This window comes from Aythya ferina (assembly GCF_964211825.1).
Source record: "Aythya ferina genome assembly, chromosome: 3".
Lineage (NCBI taxonomy): Eukaryota > Metazoa > Chordata > Aves > Anseriformes > Anatidae > Aythya > Aythya ferina.
The window spans coordinates 10,251,258-10,269,367 of NC_140298.1; the positions used below are offsets into that span (position 1 = coordinate 10,251,258).

Here is an 18,110-nt window from a genome sequence, read left to right on the forward strand (position 1 = left end):
ATGCTTTCTGCAGAAATACTTTATTTTGGAGATAAGCATTAACAATAGGAAGATGAGGCTCGTTTAACAAGAACCATATGGTCTCATCCTGCTTTTATTTCACTCAGTGGCAAAGCTCTGATGATCTTTCATGGGTGCAGGATGGGGTTTATTAGTTATAAAAAAGTAATACAAATTCAAGGTAGTTGTTTGAAATTAAAAAAAAAAAAAAAAAAACACAACAAAAACAACAACAAAAAAAAACATGAATGCCTGATTCACTGTTGCCTTTCAAAAGGTATAAACAGGATATTTTTAATCCACAAAATAACATTTCAGGAGGCAGTGAATAAAAGGAAGCAGAATTAAAGGTGTTTGTTGGAAAACAACTTTTTCTGATAAGATAAGTCAAAGGAAAGATCCAGTCAAGATTGAGTTATCAACCTGTGTGAAACCAATACAGCAACACTTGGAAACTGATAAGTGACTGGGTTGATTCAACAAAAAAGTTTGTGTTTTTGTGGTGAGAAAACAATACCCTGTGATAAGAAGTTTACGTGCAGATGGTCGCTGTGGCAGGAAAAGGCAGGGCAATGGCCATGTGCTAAAAGCACTGGCTTAGTCTTTTAAGAAACAACTCAATTTATTTTATTCGCAAAATAATTAAAGGTAGCAGAATTTAGCGTCTTCTTTTAGTGTAATAGCAAAATCATTTGATTCTCCTCCCCCCTTACCCCCACCCCCCAAAAAAAAAAAAAAAAAAAGAAAAAGAAAAAAGATAAAAAGAAAAAGAAGAAAGCCAAGAGAGTTGCAGCCTCAGTGGAAAATCCTGTTTTGGGAACTTTTCAAGGATGTAAAACGTTGTCTTGAGTTGTTTACTTTTATGGGTAGGAAGTAAAAAGAAGTAAAGTAAGAGTGGAAATGGCCATTCTTACCACAGTTGCAATGCAAGATCACAGTAAAAATGATACAGCTCAGCATTGCTAACTAATTTTTTGTTGTTGTTGTTAATTTGGTCAGTCACAAAAAGACAACAAGATGGAAGCTCCTCTTATTGTCAAAAAAAGTCAAGATTTGAACATGGAAAATTATGCATATCATGTAAGCAGAAGCTCACTTCAAGATGTATATACTTGATCCCATTGATTTCCATGCATCTGAAGACAGATAGCAACAAGCAAGAATATCAGAATTACGGTATATCACGTTTAAGTACTTCACATTTCTAACTCTGCTGGTTTTACTGCCAAAGGTTTTGTTTATTTGTTTTCCCTCTTTCCTTTAAAATATAGCAAATAGTAGAAGCTGAGGGAAATGATAGAGAATCATAATGGTTCAAACGTTCAAATCAGCTGTCTTAGCCTCCTCTTTGCACTTTGAATACCCATGCTCCTTCCCCAGTACTTCTTCCTGCATGGTGGCAAGACAGCCTTCAAACATTTCTGTGCTTCTTCTGGCCTCCTGATGCCCACTTCAGGCCCCCACTCTGAAAAAAGTGGCTTTCCCAATCCCCTTTTCTACACATCTGAAGTTGTTTCAGGGCAGACCGATGCTGAAGGTGATCCCACATGTGCCCCACTGGCTGGCCATGCTCATGATGGATGCAACAACAACTTTTGTGTTCCTGACCCAAAGCCACTTCAAATACCATGCAATTCTCCTGCGTGGCTTAGGGCAGGCTGCACACAGGTAAATCCAACACGGGTTTGGGTGCTGTCATTATCTGGATTCAACATTTCCAATTCTCTAATAAAAGTGAATGAGAGGCAATTTGTTTTTACAAGCAGTACTAACTTGGCAGTATTATCGATAAGCAGCCTTGCTCCCCAAGGAGTGGGACCGCACCGCCGCACCACCAGCTCCCCCAAACTGGGGGAAAAACACTCAGCCCTCTAATTTTATCCCGCTGACTCCCTCACTTTTCTTCTCCCCAAGCAGCGGGGATAGCTGAAGGAGCCTGTCATCGTTTTATTGCTGTTTCTAATAAACACATATGGTGATGCATATAACAATAACAACAGCAAGTTGCTATTGTTCTGCACACGGCCATATGTGGGCTGTCCAGCGGCTCAGCGCGGCGCTGCCACGAGCAGCTGCATCGTGAGCGCTCAGGAATGTCGATAGCCCAGAGAGAAAGGAATGACTTTAAGGGCTCCGAGCCTCACAAATAGTGCGTCTGCTGTACATACCGCTGTTGCTAAAACAACTTCTCGGACGTGGCGTGCCAAAAGCATAGACACGGCGTTAGTCACTGCAGAAGTTTATAAGGTGATTAAACTGTTAACGATTGCGGTGCGGAGGCTTAAAAATTAGCTGGGACCCTGCTGGAGGGAGCTTTGCAAACCAAAACAACCAAAATAAATAAATAAATAAATAAATATACATATAGAGATATAGATGTGTTTGTACTTATATATGTGTGGCTGCCGCTGTGGGTATATTTATACAGTTAGTACTTTTTTTTTTTAACATCAGAAACTCAGGCACTTGCACATCCAGTACCTCACATAATAAAAACTTCGAGCCCGGCACTAATCCATATTTATTTTATCCCGTTGTGCGAGGTTGAAAGGCACACGATATACCAATACTTTGTTATCCTTTAGCTCCATTTCCCTCCGGCCTCATACGGCTGTGCCGGGGCTGGATGATGCATACTTGAGCGATGCAGAGGCAGCCCAAACGTGATGGTTGGGATGCCTTGTGTACATCTGTGTTTCTCACACGCTTTCAGGCGCTTCTTTTCCTGATGCCATATTTACACAGCAACCTGACTGAAAATGAACAGCCCATCTGTACATCTTCATTTTTCCATGAGCCTGTTTGCGGCAGAGAGAGAGAGAGACTGTGATGGAGAGAAAAGAGAAATAAAGCTTGAAAGCAGACAATATTTTTTCAAATTTGGACAAACACAGTCAGGAAACCATATCTTTATTTAAGCACTTGAATAATTTAACTGATTTTATTTTTCTTTTTTTTTTTTGGTGAGATGCTGAGTACCTACTGTAAATAAGAGGAGAGAGAGAAAATTGTAAGGGATCCAAAAATCAACTACTTGCATATGTCTCCGAGCGTGGAGCTTGGAAGTCTTATTTAAATATCAAAGTGTGAATGATTTCGGTCCGTGTTTCTAATGCATGGCAGGAAGTCCTTGGCGTTACATTCCTGTTGCCTTCACACCCCTCACATGCACACCGTCACTGCACACAAATTACCTGTATAATGGGACATGATTTTAGCAAACCGTAAAGCCGCAGGGAGGACTCCCAGCGCACCAGGAGGAACCACATCCACGCATTCACAGAAACTGTACGCCAGATCCGGCCGCCAAGAGCCACAACTGTTTTTGCCCAGTAAACGAAACCACAAACATTTGCACACTTAAACATCCCAGCAAAAAGCAAAACCTTTTAGCATCTGCATGACATACTTTTCAATATTGTACACAGTAGCGAGAAAAAAAAAAAAAAAAAAAAAGGGGTTGGGGGGGAGAAAAAAGAACTTGACTTATATTTACTGCAACTTAGGCGAGTTCTCTCCAATGAGTAAAGCCAAAATGCCTGTACCAATCTTCCCTGAAGTAACAAAGCGGCCGGTTTCACCCCCCGATAGATGTGTATGGCTCTCATTTCCTCCTGGGAGCGGTGGCAGGACTTCAAAACAAGCCTGCGCCGAGGCCTGATTTTCAGACGTCCCGAGCATCCCTGGTTCCTGTTGACTTGTAAGCGATGTGCAGCTTGAGGTTTTGCTCGTTCCTCAGATGAAGCTTTCAAAACTCGTGATGTCTCAGCATGAGTCAGTGTTTTATGTAACCCCAGCTTGCATTCCTCCAAACCCCTCCTGAGCTCAGAGTGCTCCGACAGCCAACCTCAAATTCTTCTTCCTTGCAGCTGACAACGTTGTTCCTCCATCAGCGGCACGAGAGGCTCCTCATGCTGTTCCTGAGGTTTTCTGGGGCTCGCCTGGACTCTGGAAGCCTGGAGTGCTGCAGGGACCAAGGCTGGAGGAAAGCTGGGCTGGAGATGGGAGCTCTGGATGGGCCATTCCAATGTGAACGATGGTGGGCTTTCCTGTGGCTGGAGCACAAATGTCCACTTCCAGATTTGCTCAGCTGCTTTTTTTCCCTTCCCTGCAGTGGCATCAGTTTTTTCCATGTATATGGTAGGAAAAAAAAAAATAATAATAATGGAAAAGCATTAGGAAGGAAGGACACGGTGGGTCCTGCTGGCTGTTGGTCCTCCACAAGCACCTTGGGTGGCAGTTTCGTTTCACGGCCCAGCTCACGACGCTGAAGGCAGCATCCAGAGGGGTGCAAAATCTTGACCTGTGATGCTTCCTCTGGCAGCTTCCCATGCCCATTTTTGTGGGGTGTCCTCACTGGCCAGACAAGCCCTCCTCAACCTATGGGCACCATGCTGTCTCTCTGCATCAATCACAGGAGAAAGTCAAGCAACGGGATTGCCTCTCAGGGCAAGGTGCCACAACCAGTCTCGAGGGGATTTTGTACCAACCATAGCAGTATAACTTATAACAGCTCTTTTTATTCCCCAAAAATAAAGCACTACTTTACTGGAACAGTGGCTTGCAGACATTGCATTGGAGACATTGCCATATTGGATATATTTTAAGACGTGGAAGAGTAGAGTGTGAGGAAACACCAGGATGCTCCATGCAGCCAGTGGGACACAGGTGGGAGGGATACAGAAGCTGTGGGGATGGCTGAGGCACCTCCTCTGGGCTGACCCCAGTGCTGTATGGGCAGCCACTGCCTTTGCAAGGGGTCAGCACATCCAAACGAAATGAAGAGCTCAGAAGCACATTTTGGGGTATTTTTCAGGTATTGCTGTCTTTTTGTTGTCGTTCAAATGGCTGATTGCTTGTCAATGGCTGTGCTGTGAGATCACTATGTCAAATTCTGTCCTCAGAAAGATTAAGAAAAGACATCACCAAATGATTTTCTAAAATAAGCATCACTCCTCTGGCTTACCGTATTCAATCCCATGTCTGTTGGTCGGTGTGTGCATAGCTATGCACTCACTGGCAAAAATACCTCCTGATGATAAAGTGGTCCCAGACAAGAAACGTCTCAGAGGCAGAAGGAACACGAAGAGCAGGCAGAGGGGAACCCACAGCCCACAAGCTGACGCAGGCACAGCCCAGTAGCACCAAACCTGCAACTACATCAGCACTGCACAGACCTTGGGTATGGAAACCCGCTCACAGCAAAATAACAGGATATGGCTTGTGCTCAATAGAAGTCATCTTCCTGGCATCACTCCTGGCTGCAAAGCCGGTCATGGAAGTCAAGTGGACCTGGTGGCCTCTTTGCTTCAGATGCAGCTATTGCTTTCAAAGGAAACACTGACATTAGTTATCTCAAAGTGCATACATTTTTAAATACGTAGGGTCACAGCCAAGCTTTATCATTGTGGTGATTGTGTAAAGCAAAGAGCGTGAACCACACCGTTGGGATCCAGCTGTTGCTCCCTGGCCACCAAGAGGACCAGCAGCTTTCCCACGCAGGAGGTGTGGGCATCCCAGTTCCTCCAGGAAAGAGCTGTGTTCACATGTTTTTTCCTACCTATATCAGTTGGCCATATAAAAGATTTTCTTAATCTTTTCTTAACCTCTCCATATGTGCATTGCCTGGTTGGTACTAATATGTAGCATTTCCACCTGCCTCCTGCCTAGCCAGGAGCTAAGGGGTTCACCACAGTTTTTTCTTGGGAAATTTGGGCAATTTGCATCTTTATTTGCCTATAATCTTCTTTGTCTTTTTTTCACTGTGAATATCAGACCCAACCCCCTGAGATGTGGTTATGTATCTTTTGTCACAATTATCAAAGAGAACAAAACAAATAGAAACACAACAAGGCTCTTCTTCATGTTTGTACTTTCTTAAAACTTCCTATTGAGACTTCCTAGTGGCATTTGTGACTGCCCTCTAGCTCAGTGCGTTAATAGTCCTGAATGAATTTATTGATACTAGCTGGAAAAATAGAAATAAAAAATAAATAATAATAAAAAAAGAATTAATCCCCTTGGCATACAAGGTATGTCATGAACTTCCTAAAGTTATTTGCAAATGTTTCTGCCAGTATTAATAAATCCCTCAAATTTCAGGATAGGCTACATTAATTACGGGATGGCATTATGTGTTTAAAGGTTGCTGAAAGTTATATCTGCGATCAGTCATGTTGTAACTGTATGTTCACGTGAAATATTTGTTATTTTAATACGTAGGCATACATGCGAGCAGCAATAGCGTCCATGATGTTTTAATAGGCTTTTATTAGTCGTACTCTCCTTGTAATCTTGTTTTACAGTATGTGCGCTCAATGTGTTTGTGTCTATGCTCTTCATGCACACATCGCAGGATGCCAAAACATCATTCTGCTTCCTTGTTTCCAACCACTTAGTCAGGCACTTGAATGCTTTCCAAATCTTGTTAAAAACCAGAAATAGCACTATCACTTCTTATTCTCGTCGGGCTGCGCAGAAGGGGGCAGACGGAGAGGGGCCGGTGAAAGCAATGATGGGGTAGAGAGGAGGCTGCGGGGCCGGGAGGCAAAGGGGTCGCGGTGGGTGAGGTGGGAAGTCCTTCAGTGTGCCCGTGTCCAGACCTGTTGAGGGGATTCATGCTGCTTTGCTGCAAAAATCAGGGCTCAGGGTCTGCTGCCTGGGGGGTAGAAGCATTGCAAGGTGCTACTTGTGCAGATGCTCCGATGTCAGGGCTATGTGAGCCAGAAGCTCCCTGCCCCAAAATGACAGGGTGTGCGTCTGAGCTGAAGTGGATTAGATATATTTAGATTTTAAGCAGCATCCTGTTTTTTTTTTTTCCATTTTTTTTTCTTTTATTTTTTCCCCCAGGAAAATGTGAGGTAACATTCAAATAAAGTACTTTTTTTTTTTTTCTCTCCTTTTTTTTTTCTTTTTTTCTTTTTTTTTTTTTTCCACAACCTTTTTTCTGAAACTAAACTGACCAGAGAGACTCACCGTAATTCAATAAACACATTTCAATGAATGTGCATTTCTGGTGAGGAAAAAAAATTGCTTCTGATAATATTCTAATTATTTCAGTGAGGTACAGTCTTCATGGGATCGCATAATACTGCTGTTCTTGGTTTCTCCAGAGCATGTACCCACTGCTTTGACTTCTTCTTACTGCTTAGATTAGATGCTTTCTGGCCTGTATGCAATGAAATATCAGTGTTGGTTGGAGCCTGGAAGCAGTGCTGTAGTACAAAAAGAGCAATATTTGTGAGCATTAATTAACTGGATGCTCACTGCCAGCAAAGGGTTGTTTCCCACGGATTGCTCTGGCAGATGTGGAGTCTCTGATGTCTACCAACGCTGAGCCCATACCACAACCATTTGCATCACGGGAGGTCACCAGATGGGTCTTGCCTTGTTTCCACAAGGTGGAAACACCTTTCCAGACTGATTGCAACGGGCCGACGGGTTTCAAGGCTTGTGCACCCACACACCCATCCATACACACAGAGATAAAAGCCAGCCCACATAGCCTGAAGAAACCCAGATAAAAATAATGTTGCCTTAGGAAGCTTATGCTATGCATGAGCAAGATGTGACACCGGGGACCGATTAGATTGCAAGGCTTCCACCGCCCGCGACGGTTCAGCATTTCAGATTCAATTAAAGAACTTACCGAGGAGTCACGGCACAGCCCGGGCTGGCTATCCGTGCTACATCCTAGATTAATTCGTGGTCAGCAATAAAGCTAGTTGAACAGCATTTATCAGATTGTTTACTTGGCATACCCTGCAACGCTTGGAATAACTTATTCTACATTTTTTTTTCCTCCCAGCTGTTTGCCCAGATGACAGGCTAGATGCAGGGCTCACTAATATAATTATCAAAAGCAGTCCTTTGATGAATCTTAGAAAAATGCTTGTGATACAGCACCAGGTTTCTCGGCAGAGCTGCTCCAAGCAGCCACGTAGTTAGGAGCACGCGGCAATGCGCCGTGACTTCTGCTCTAGCCCCAGGGCTGGAGAGGGGGCAAGAAATTGCAGTGTTTTTTACCTTGCTGAGGGTAAGGTTGGCTCCATGTAACAGGCTGGGCCTTCTGGCTGTGCCAAAAGCCAAGGATGTTTGTGAAGCAGCAAGCTTTTCTTCCCATTATCAGCCTGTGCTCAGTACAGTAAGGACGGAGGACCTGTCATGCAGGCTCATTTTAAATTGCAATTTTGAAATGCAGTGGTGACTTTTTTTTTCTTTTCTTTTTTTTTTTTTCCAGAAGAGCAATGACCCTATTTAGCTCAAGAATGATGCTCTCTTAGAAAGTGAAATGTATATGGTAATAGCGATGGTGGGGGAAAATCTCTCTTTCATAAGAAAACCTGATACATAAACACACAATGCAGCATAGGGCACATCTTCGTTTCACGCATGAGAAGTTTGTGCGAGTGAAGAAAAGTCCAGGTTTTTCTCCTAGCCCCAAAGAAACATAATCCAGAGTTTATATCAGATGGTTTATGGGAGTTTATTGGAATATCCAACAGGGTTCATGTAGTGTGTCATAAGGTAAAGCCTGTTCATTGGTGATTTACAAGCAGTGTGTGCCGGTGTTACTGTAATTTATAGACCACAGATGGTCAGGGGGTGCCCCTGCTGACTTGGAGCTGAATAAGAAGCTGAGCCCTGTGTGTCATCTGCTGCGGGTACCTCCGGCTCACTTCCCCAAATTAGCCCTGATGGAGAGCTGCCTCCCAACCTGGAGGGTCCCGAGTCCTCTGCCGAGAGACTACAGATGATTAAGGGTGGGGGAAAACAAAGCACAAAACCAAACCAAACCACCAACAAAAAAAAAAAAAACAAGCATTTTGGAACAGCACTGGAGGAGAATTGCTTTTTACAATAATTTCCCTTACCCAAGGTTTGTACTTCACTTGATGGGTTTTTATCACCTGTCATATGCAGAAGGGAGAATGTCAACCCCTCTTCCCCCCTTCATAATCTGTTCGAAGACAAACATTTCCTCTCCCCAAATTTATATAGATTCATAAATCTCCCTTATAATGGCCTCTAAGATAGCTCCCGTCTTTGTTTTTGTGATTTTACCCTTTTATTTAATTACTTGTAAGACTTTCTTGCACCAAGTTTACCCATGCCTTTGTGTCTTTAAACCTCATTAAATAATTGCCTCGTTACTAGAGCACCTCGTGCTGTTCGCACGGGGCATTGGCTCTCCGTGGAGGCAGGCAGCCTAGGGAGGCCAGGGCTCGCAACGCATCCAGCCCAAACCCTCAGCAGTTATTTTTTTCAAGGGAATGAAGCCCCTTTCAGTTTTAATTCCTCCAGCTGACAAGGCTCATCGCACCGCCCTGTATTTCTCCCTGACATGCTTTGCCTTGCTGCGTGTGGCCTTGTCCTGCCCGCAGAAATACCGCGGAGGTGGCGGGCAGGACACGGTGGCCTTCGGAGGACGTGTGGGATCCAGCCCTCGCTGGGGCCGCCCGCCGCTGCAAGGTCATGCGTCTTAAAGGGCATCGATTATGTTTTGTTAAAATGGGCTCTGAACTGGGCTGACCCCTTGCCGGGAGGATGGTTCAAGATTTTTTTCTGCACTTGCCACCTGTTGCCAAACACAGTGGCAAATGCCTCTGTGTAAACCCATGTCCCAGCTCAAAAACAAGTGGCTTCTTTTTTAATTATTATTATTTATTTCCCAGAGATCAAAGACATAAGAGAATTTGGTGCCTTCTTTAGTTAATAAAAAAGAAAAAAAGAAAAAAAAAAAAAAGGAAAACATTTTTTTTCTTATCAAGAGGAAAAAAAAAACACCCTATAGACAAAAGAAGCAGAAGGAGAGCTGTAATGGAAATAAAATTGACAGCCTCTCAAAACTCAGGTGGCACTTTCCTTTTCCAGTTAATTACAGTTTTAATTACATGGCTTCTTGTGACTCCTTGATACCTAATAAACTAGACTCTGTGGGGCGGCAAAGTTGAGTTTTGCTTGAACTGCAGGTGTAAGGCTCAGCATGAAACATAAATCAACTTCTTAAACATGTTCCCAGGGTGTGTTCAGGCTTTTTCTTCCTATTTGCTTGTAAAAATCACATCTTTTCACCATTGTTGGTAAAAAAAAATGATTGGAGCTACAACACTGCAAGTATTAGCTTTGTGTCTTTGGTTGTGAAAGTCCCCTTTTAGTAGGGAAAAATGGCTTTTTTTTTCCTCTTTTTTCTTCAATCTGATAATTTTTAAAGGAGTGATACATTACCTGCATAGACCCTTTCTCATTATTGTGTTTTTCATGGAGGTATTTAAGATAGCAGGAGAAAATATATTAGTAGCATGAAAGCAAGGGTAGATGGGGCTGTGGAAAACAAGACATTCAGCCCACAGGAGCTGCCTCCTCTGAAGGTTTTGAGCAAAGAGAGCTCTGGTTTGCTCTGTGTGTGTGCTGCCCTGTAGCAGCCCAAGGTAGGCCCGAGTGCAGCACCGTGTGTTACACAGGAGCAGGTCCTGTGCTGACGGCCTGCTGAGGCCCAGAGGTGGACACAAACACGATCCTGAAGCTCCACTGGCCTCAGTCACAGGACAGCTGGTGGGGCCACAGGTTGCCTGTGGTCCTCAGCACAAGCTCCTCGTGGCATGGGTTTTTGTGCCAGCATCAGGCCTGGAGCGCCTTGGTGCTGCAGAGCCCTGAGGCCTAAACCATGGCAGGCCTCAGCCAGACAGCCCAGCCTGCTTAACCACCAGCCTGAGCTCCCAAAACTAAATGGGGAAGCCAAAAAAAAACAAAAACAACAACAACAACAAAAAACCCCAAACCCTGCAGCCAATCGAGAGTTTGCAAGAGGGGAGAAAGAAGAATTCCGCCTGCCTTACTGACAAAATAGAGTGTCTCACCGTCTTTTTCAATTAGTTTTGGTTTTATTTTTGAAACCGCACAGAGACGCAATTGCAGAGGGGCTTTTTTGGTTTTGTTTTTTTTTCCTCTTGCCACCCCCATAGTTTTTCCAAAGTGGGAAAGGCAGGGCAGAGTTAAGGGAGTTAGGGAAAGGAAGGAGAGTGGGGAAGGAGAGGAATAGGAGTGTAAAAGGGAAAAGAAGCCATAAAATCCGCAGACACGAGTGCCTCTCATTCTAGCACTCCAAGTGGCGTGGAGAGCGAGAACAAAGAGGAAAAAAAAAATCAAAAATCTAAAATGTTTTGGTTCACAACAATGAAATGGAGCAAACATTTCCAGCTGAAGCAGAGTATGCATTTTGTGTGTTTTGCAACGCTTTCTGTGAAAGTTTTCAGACAAGGAGAAGGAAACAAGTGTGGGTGTCAGGGTAAGGGCACCAGTTTCCCTCTGTACTGGGCTGCCTGTCCCTGCCCCTAGGAATGCAGAGCCCAGAGGCTTGTTGGGCCACCCAAACACAAGGGAAGGCCAAGTGAAGAGAGCTTCATGACTGAGAAAGTGCTGTAAGACGCATCCTCCAGTGAGCGCATCCCTGCAGCACGTGCCGGTACCCGCCGGCTCTGCAGAGGGAAGCCTAGCAAGCATCAAACCATACGCCTCTGAAGCATATGGCAATGTGGTCTGAAGTCTTGCAAGGCAGCTCCGACTTGGAAAAGGCTGAAAAGTTTTCAGCCGGGGTTTTATGGTCTGCTGAAACACAAATGACCATTTTTCATCCAAGAGAGAAAGTTTATCTGGGGGAAGGCGAGCGAGAGGCAGCCACCCTCAGCCAGAGCCGCCCGGTCCCTGCTCCTTCACCACGGTAGCATGAGGAGCGTATTTCTTCCCAAGTTGTCGGCAAGCTGTGTTTTAATAATGGCATAATAGATAGTGCATGAAGGAGCATTAGCCGCAAAAATGATCCTGGTGGGAAGGCAGCTTGGAAGAGGTTTCCCTTCTAAACTTGACACCAGTGCTGGGAACCCTGCACATCTGCACAAGCCTGCCTGAGGACAGAAAGGATCAGGCGAGCAGTGTACAGTGTGAAGAAGCAACACTGGCTTGCAACAAAAACTGGGAAGATCCAAAAGGCATTGAAAAAAAAAAATTGCTTGGGATAAAAAAAAAAAAAAAAAAAAAAAAAAAGATCCATTAGCTCAATGTGTTGCACAGTTTTATGGCTAAGTGCAAGGTGAAATGCTACATGCCAGGCATCACGGCTTTCTTTGGAGTCACCTGGTCGTTGGTGTTTTTCTTCTAGATTGTGCTCCTGGCATCTTGGCATTAGGAAGAAAAACAGCATCTAGGATAACATAAAAGAATTCTGACCCAACTGGTGCAGGCAAAGAAATTTCCTAAAAATTGAAAACCCAGGGAGGAATAGCACACCCCAAAGCCTAAAAGCCCCACCTTTAGGAACTCCTTTAATCCCACAGCTTTGGAGAGGACTTGGTGGCTCATGAAGATCCCACCTCAGGGCCAGAAGGAATCTAGGCTGGAGGAGGTGTCACAGCGATGGCAAAATGCTCTGCAGGACAGTCACATACCCAGCCAGAGAGGACTGCAAGAAGAGCAGACCCGCGCCAAGTGTTCCTATCCATGGTATGCTCTGTAGATCTCCTGGGATCCATTATTTCCTGGTTAAACAAGTACCTCCTTTGTTCTAACCAGCTCAGCTTGTTTTTAAGCTGGTCCCTCACAAACTCAGCCCAAGTTCACCTGAACAATCCTGGTTTTTAACTTGTAGGGAGAAGGCAACTTAAGATTTACTGGATAGTGATGGCGAGCCTAATGTAATAAAAGTCTGACCCTTCTGATGTGTATGGGCTACTGTATTATAAATATTTAATAAGTTATATGGAAAGAAAAGAACTATAGGGGTTACAGAAATCATATTAAAGCAACTAAGTAAATACAAAGAAGGTTAAAGTGTCTAACTCTATATGGTATAAAGGCTAAAGCAAACCAGATCTCTTTCTAGATACTTTTTCCATGTACAGCAGTAACTGGGCTGCATAAAAATAAGGCAAGTATTTAAAGACAGTAAAAAAAAAAAAAAAAAAAAAAAAAACAGGAAGGAAAAAAGAGAGAGAGAGATCTAAAGCATTTGGTTGGCATTGATAGCAATCGTTTCAAAAAGCCCTGGAACATTTAAAGAGAATTAGAAGGGATTTTGCTGGAATCAAAGGGGGAGCACTTTCCAGGGCTGGGTACGTATTTGGGTATCTACAAGCTGACTACATCAGAACGAGCAGAACAGCCTTGATCATCCAGGACTTTAAAATCAGAAGAAAAAGGGTTTCCTGTTTGGGCTCTTTTTTCTCACTCACACATCTCATGGCTTTCATTCTTCTGCCTGCTCGATGGTAAAGTAACATTTATTTTGGCACGGAGGCTTGCGGAGCGCTTTGAAAGGCCCGCCGGGTCGAGCAGCTACAGCGCACAGCGAGCCCGCCAGGGTGAGCAAACCTGGAAATATTTAGGTTTACCTTGGGAATCACTCTGGGGGGCTTTTATATTATTTTTTTTTTCTTCCTAACCTAGGTTTTGTTTTTAAAGAAGAAGTGGATACCTCCCTGCATGGCTGCAATACCCGCCGGGACACAGACGCTGCTGGCTTGCCGCCTCGCCAGCCCGCCATTCCCACTGCGATGCCAGCCCCATCACCAGCTCTCTGCCGCACCGGCCAAAATCCTTCCTGGCATTTGAGCAAGGATTTTGCCGGTGCAGTCGAGTCACCCTCGGTGTCACCAGTGGGGAGAGGGCAACCAAGCCCACTGAGAGGGCTGCCCTCTCCTCCAGCGGGGAGCTGGGATAGTGCCCACACAACAGGGTGCACTGCTCAAGTGCCCTCTGGCCTGGGCATGTTTCTATTCGGAAAAAAAAAAAAAAAAGAAAGAAAAAAAAAAAAGGCTATGGAGGGGAGTGAAGCAAGATGTTCAAACCAGCTGGAGGTCCCACCACTGCCAAGAGGGGCATCTCCTCCCTGTGGTCCCTCAGTGGGGTGGAGGAGCTCACCGGGCCCCTAGGAACCAGGTTGCCTTGCAAAACTTGCTGAAAACTCCCATTTTTATTACTATGATCATTTTTTTCCTATATTTCTTTTCCCCTGGGAAAGGCAATGGGCTTGGCCGGCAGGAGGTCCAGGAGCAAGTAGGGGAGAGGGGACAGTGGCAGAGGGCAGTGGGAGGCAGAGCCTCCCCTCCTGCTGGGGCTCGCATTGGTGCGGCTTCTCCCCACCGGCCCCCGCCCCGCTCCTCCCACTGCCAGCAATGCAGGGGACGGAGGAGATCAATCACGGGTGGGGAGAGTTCATTGCGATGGGTTCACATCTTTGTTTTTCCCTTAAGCCCCAACATATGTTAGATATAGAAATTTTAAGGCTGGAAGTGTGCAGAGAGTGCGAAGCAGACGTACAGCAGATCCAACGAGAAAACGCAAAAATAAGTAGGCATTGCACTCATTTCCCCCCCTTTCTACTGCCTCTGTGCTGTCAAGGTTAGTGAACAAGCCTACAAGAGACTTTCTTTGCGCAAGGAAAACCTGAGCTGGTTTTAGGTCAGGGAATGCATTTTCTTATATTTTCTTCTAATGATTTTTATAGGCACAGGACACACAACACCCAAGAAATTTACCTCTTAATCATGTTGTGGATTCCCACCATGACCCACAGAAGAGGCGACATTCTTGCATGGGCTCTGGTGGGGCTGAGGGTAGCATCAGTGAGCAGTTTTGGGGGCTTTGTCATGGTTTTGGGGGCATCAGTGTTGCAGTTTCTATGCCCATGCTCCTATGAGGATGTTTCATGTCTGCTCTGCAGACCAGAAGTAAGGTTTATTGAGAAGGAGGGTGGGAAAAGTCACCTCCCGTGCTGGCAAACAACAGTCAGTGCAAAGACGACTGTGATTCACCTATTAAAATATCCACTTTTTTTCTTTGATGACCTTTTTTTTTTTGTCTTTTTTTCAGTATTTTCCCTGCTACAGCTATCATCCTAAATAACACCAGCCCATCATGCTACTACCAGCGGCAGAGGCTTTACAGTGCAATGGAGAACTATTCTGAAGGTACAAATCACTTGACCTAAGGAATCTCCCTGGAGTGTCAGTGCTATGCGCTGCATTTTCACTCCGCCAAAGCCTTTATTTAGCACATGCTAAAGAACATTTAACATTTAAAGATCCCCTCTGCACATCCTCCAAATGTCTCCATCCTTTAGTTTTAGATTAATATGTCTTCTGTGAAAATGAGATAATTGATTGCAGAGCCGTATTATTTACAAATGAAGTGTTGTTCATGTATTGACCTTTCATTTCTATAGCTCAATACTAGTTCTTGTACAGCACTTGTAATTAGTGAAATAGTAACAGAATTAGAAGAAAGATGTGGGGGGAAGGAGCTTATGTGGATGTTGTTAATGAGAAGAAACTTTAAGATGAGTTACACTTTTAAAACTGCAAAACTTCATGTTTGGTCAGCTTCTACATCCTAAATCTCTGTTTGGGAAGGAAAAAGAATATCCATCTGCTCCCAAGGGGAATCACAGGGGATGGGGCTGATATATAGGCACAAGTGTGTGTCTGCCCTTCACCCCATCCTGCAGCCCTTCTGCGCCGCGGGACTCGGGGCAGTCCAGCTGCCCTAGGGAGCAACAGGCAAAACCCACGTTCATGTTTCAGGATAACCAGCACCAGCAAAGGCAGGGGACTCGGGCATGTATGGCAATAAAGGTCCCCAAACCAGTGTATATGGATCAATGGATGCTGCCATCGAAGATGCTCTCTCATGAGAGCCACTCGCAGGCTTGGAAAAACTTGGGATTTTGAGAATAAACAGGAAAATCTATCCTTCTGTGAGTCTGATGCAGTCCTCGTGTAAAGGCCATGGCCTGTTTGCATCTGGTTTAGTGTGACCTCTTCAACGAGTGACTGCTTCCAGTGAATGTGCTCTTCCCAGACTTCTGTGGGGAGGAGGCATGCGGGGGCCAGCCTCTCACCCTGCCTGGGGAACGTGGCTGCTCCAGGGGAGAGACACCCTCTGTATGCAGGCAACATAAACCATGGTGATGGTTTAATTGCTCCTAATGCAAACAGAAAAACAAACAAACAAACAAACGAATCTAAATTTGGCTGGACCTTGTGCTTTTATTAAAACACCAAGCAGGCAGAACTGACCGGAATTTGAGCCCCCTGCTTTTCCCTGGGAGGGTGAAGGAGAGCTTCCCAATGGGACTTCAAACCCAGGAACATAAATACCTGAAAGAGAAAGCAAATGATTCAGCATCTCAGTAACAAAGATGTTAATAGCCTTACAGCTATAAAGGAACTATTGCAACTGTAGAAGAGGTTTTATTGTATGTATAACTATTAATGCAACAGAAATGTATTAAGAATGTCTGTCGTTGCAGGTCTGGAGAAAAATATTAGGCTTGGATAAGGTCATAGAGGAAAAACAGAGGAAAATAATAGAGATAAGGATGTGAAGGTGTTTCCAGCATCCTATGGATGTGGACAAATAGGACATGGAGTTCTTCAGAGCGTCTCTTTCAGAGAAGAATTTTGTCCCAGTAGATATGGGCTCAAGTGCAACATCCACTGAACCTACAAAAAATTACAAAACAAAAAACAAATCAGCAACCTTCACTGTTCTTTAGGGAATGCAAACATGCTGCTTTGGTGACTGTGTTATTTGCAGCACACACTGCAACTGAGGTATCTCCACTTCCATCTTCTTACTAAGGGGCCAGTCCCATTCCTCTCAAACAACTGGCATCCTCCGGCCCCAGAGAAATGCCAGCAGTGGTGCTCTGGTCTTACTGAACAGCCGTTCTTATTAAATGACGCTGCAAGAAGCAAAATTTCAATACAGCAGAAACAATTACACTATTTATGGTTGATCTGCCTTGCAAGCTACATTGTATGTGTAGGACACACAGCAAGTGTATAATGCTGCAGGAGGTGGCAGCAAGCTCAGCACTCCTGGTGCTGATCCCCCTCTTATGGGATGTCCCCACAACTGCACAGAAAAGTCCCTAAAGGGGACTGGCCATCCCAAAGGACCAGCTTTTAGCCTTCTGCACACATTCATCATGACCAAAACAAGGAGACCAGGGAGCTGCCTCTTGAGCACAAAGTCCCCCATACACGCGGGCGGCTGGGCTGTGCGGAACACACGGACCCTCAGAAGTGGAGCCAACAGGGAGCATGCTGGCTACCTGGGATTTTATAAATCTTTCAGCTATCAGTCTTTCCGAGCTCCAAATGCAAAATCCAGCAGCCCAGGATATCATGTGGATTTATGAGCTGGGATTTATGAACTGGTCTGGATAAAATAAGAACTGCCTTGACATTTTTTTTGAGGTTTGAGGAAAAGAAACAATAAAAACCAAATACCTGATTTCCAACCCCCCCCTTTTCAAAGCATGTTTATAGAAATGTGTGTACTTGTAGATGTATATATTCAATTATTTTGATTTCTCTTTCTACCTGTGTGCTCTTGGTCCCGGCTGGTGCTGGTCTTGCAGGGCTTCCTGCCTGGTGTGGGGAGGAGGAAGTAGCACACATCTCCCAAAAAAACACAGTCTCAAGCCATTCCCAGCCTGCTTCTGGGTTGGGAAAGGTGCTGTAAGGGCTCTGTGAGATTTCTGAATGTCTGCAAATAGTAGGACAGCTCCCCAGAAGGACACTGTTACAGCTCTCACTGTGCCACTTTCTTTCATCATTTTTTTCCTTAGGTTCTTTTGCAGCCCTTGTTTGTTGGGCTTTGTTGTTTTATATTTGTGGCAAGCTGTGGTTTTAGGTGTGCATGTGTATATAATGTGTGTACATATGTGTGCATGTGCACACTTGCATACGTATATATCAGTGCACGTGTGCACTCATACATGTATGAATCAGCATCAGTATATATACAGATACACACATATACCTATGTATATATACCTATAGGTATATGTGTGTATCTGTATATATACTGATGCTGATTCATTTACATATGTACATATGTATATATGTAGTTGGATGCTTGTTTATTCCTCTATAACAATGCATACAGACACACACATTTATGAACAAGTATTATGTATGGTTTGTGTATTAACTCTTTGATTAGAAACCAATACAAAATATCACTTTTTATTAATACTATTGAACCAGATGTACTTTACATGAGCCTTACAGGCCCATCCCAAAGGACTTTCTATCCTTATCTGTATC

At 44.4% G+C, this 18,110-nt stretch overlaps 1 protein-coding gene and 1 long non-coding RNA gene across 5 annotated transcripts in view; one reads left to right on the forward strand and one right to left on the reverse strand.

Annotated features, from left to right (window-relative positions):
- LOC311434716 overlaps window positions 1-16,439 on the forward strand; it is a 277,684-nt gene extending 261,245 nt beyond the window's left edge. For all 4 annotated transcript variants that reach the window (XR_014691666.1, XR_014691667.1, XR_014691668.1 and 1 more), the window contains 3 exons: window positions 12,333-12,498; window positions 13,441-14,963; window positions 16,304-16,439. This is a non-coding gene — a long non-coding RNA (uncharacterized lncRNA). The remainder of the gene's footprint in view (window positions 1-12,332; window positions 12,499-13,440; window positions 14,964-16,303) is intronic.
- Window positions 16,019-18,110, reverse strand: part of LOC311434714 (uncharacterized protein) — a 54,228-nt gene continuing 52,136 nt past the window's right edge. The window contains exon 4 of the transcript XR_014691659.1: window positions 16,019-16,496. The gene's annotated coding sequence lies outside the window, so the exon portion shown is untranslated. The remainder of the gene's footprint in view (window positions 16,497-18,110) is intronic.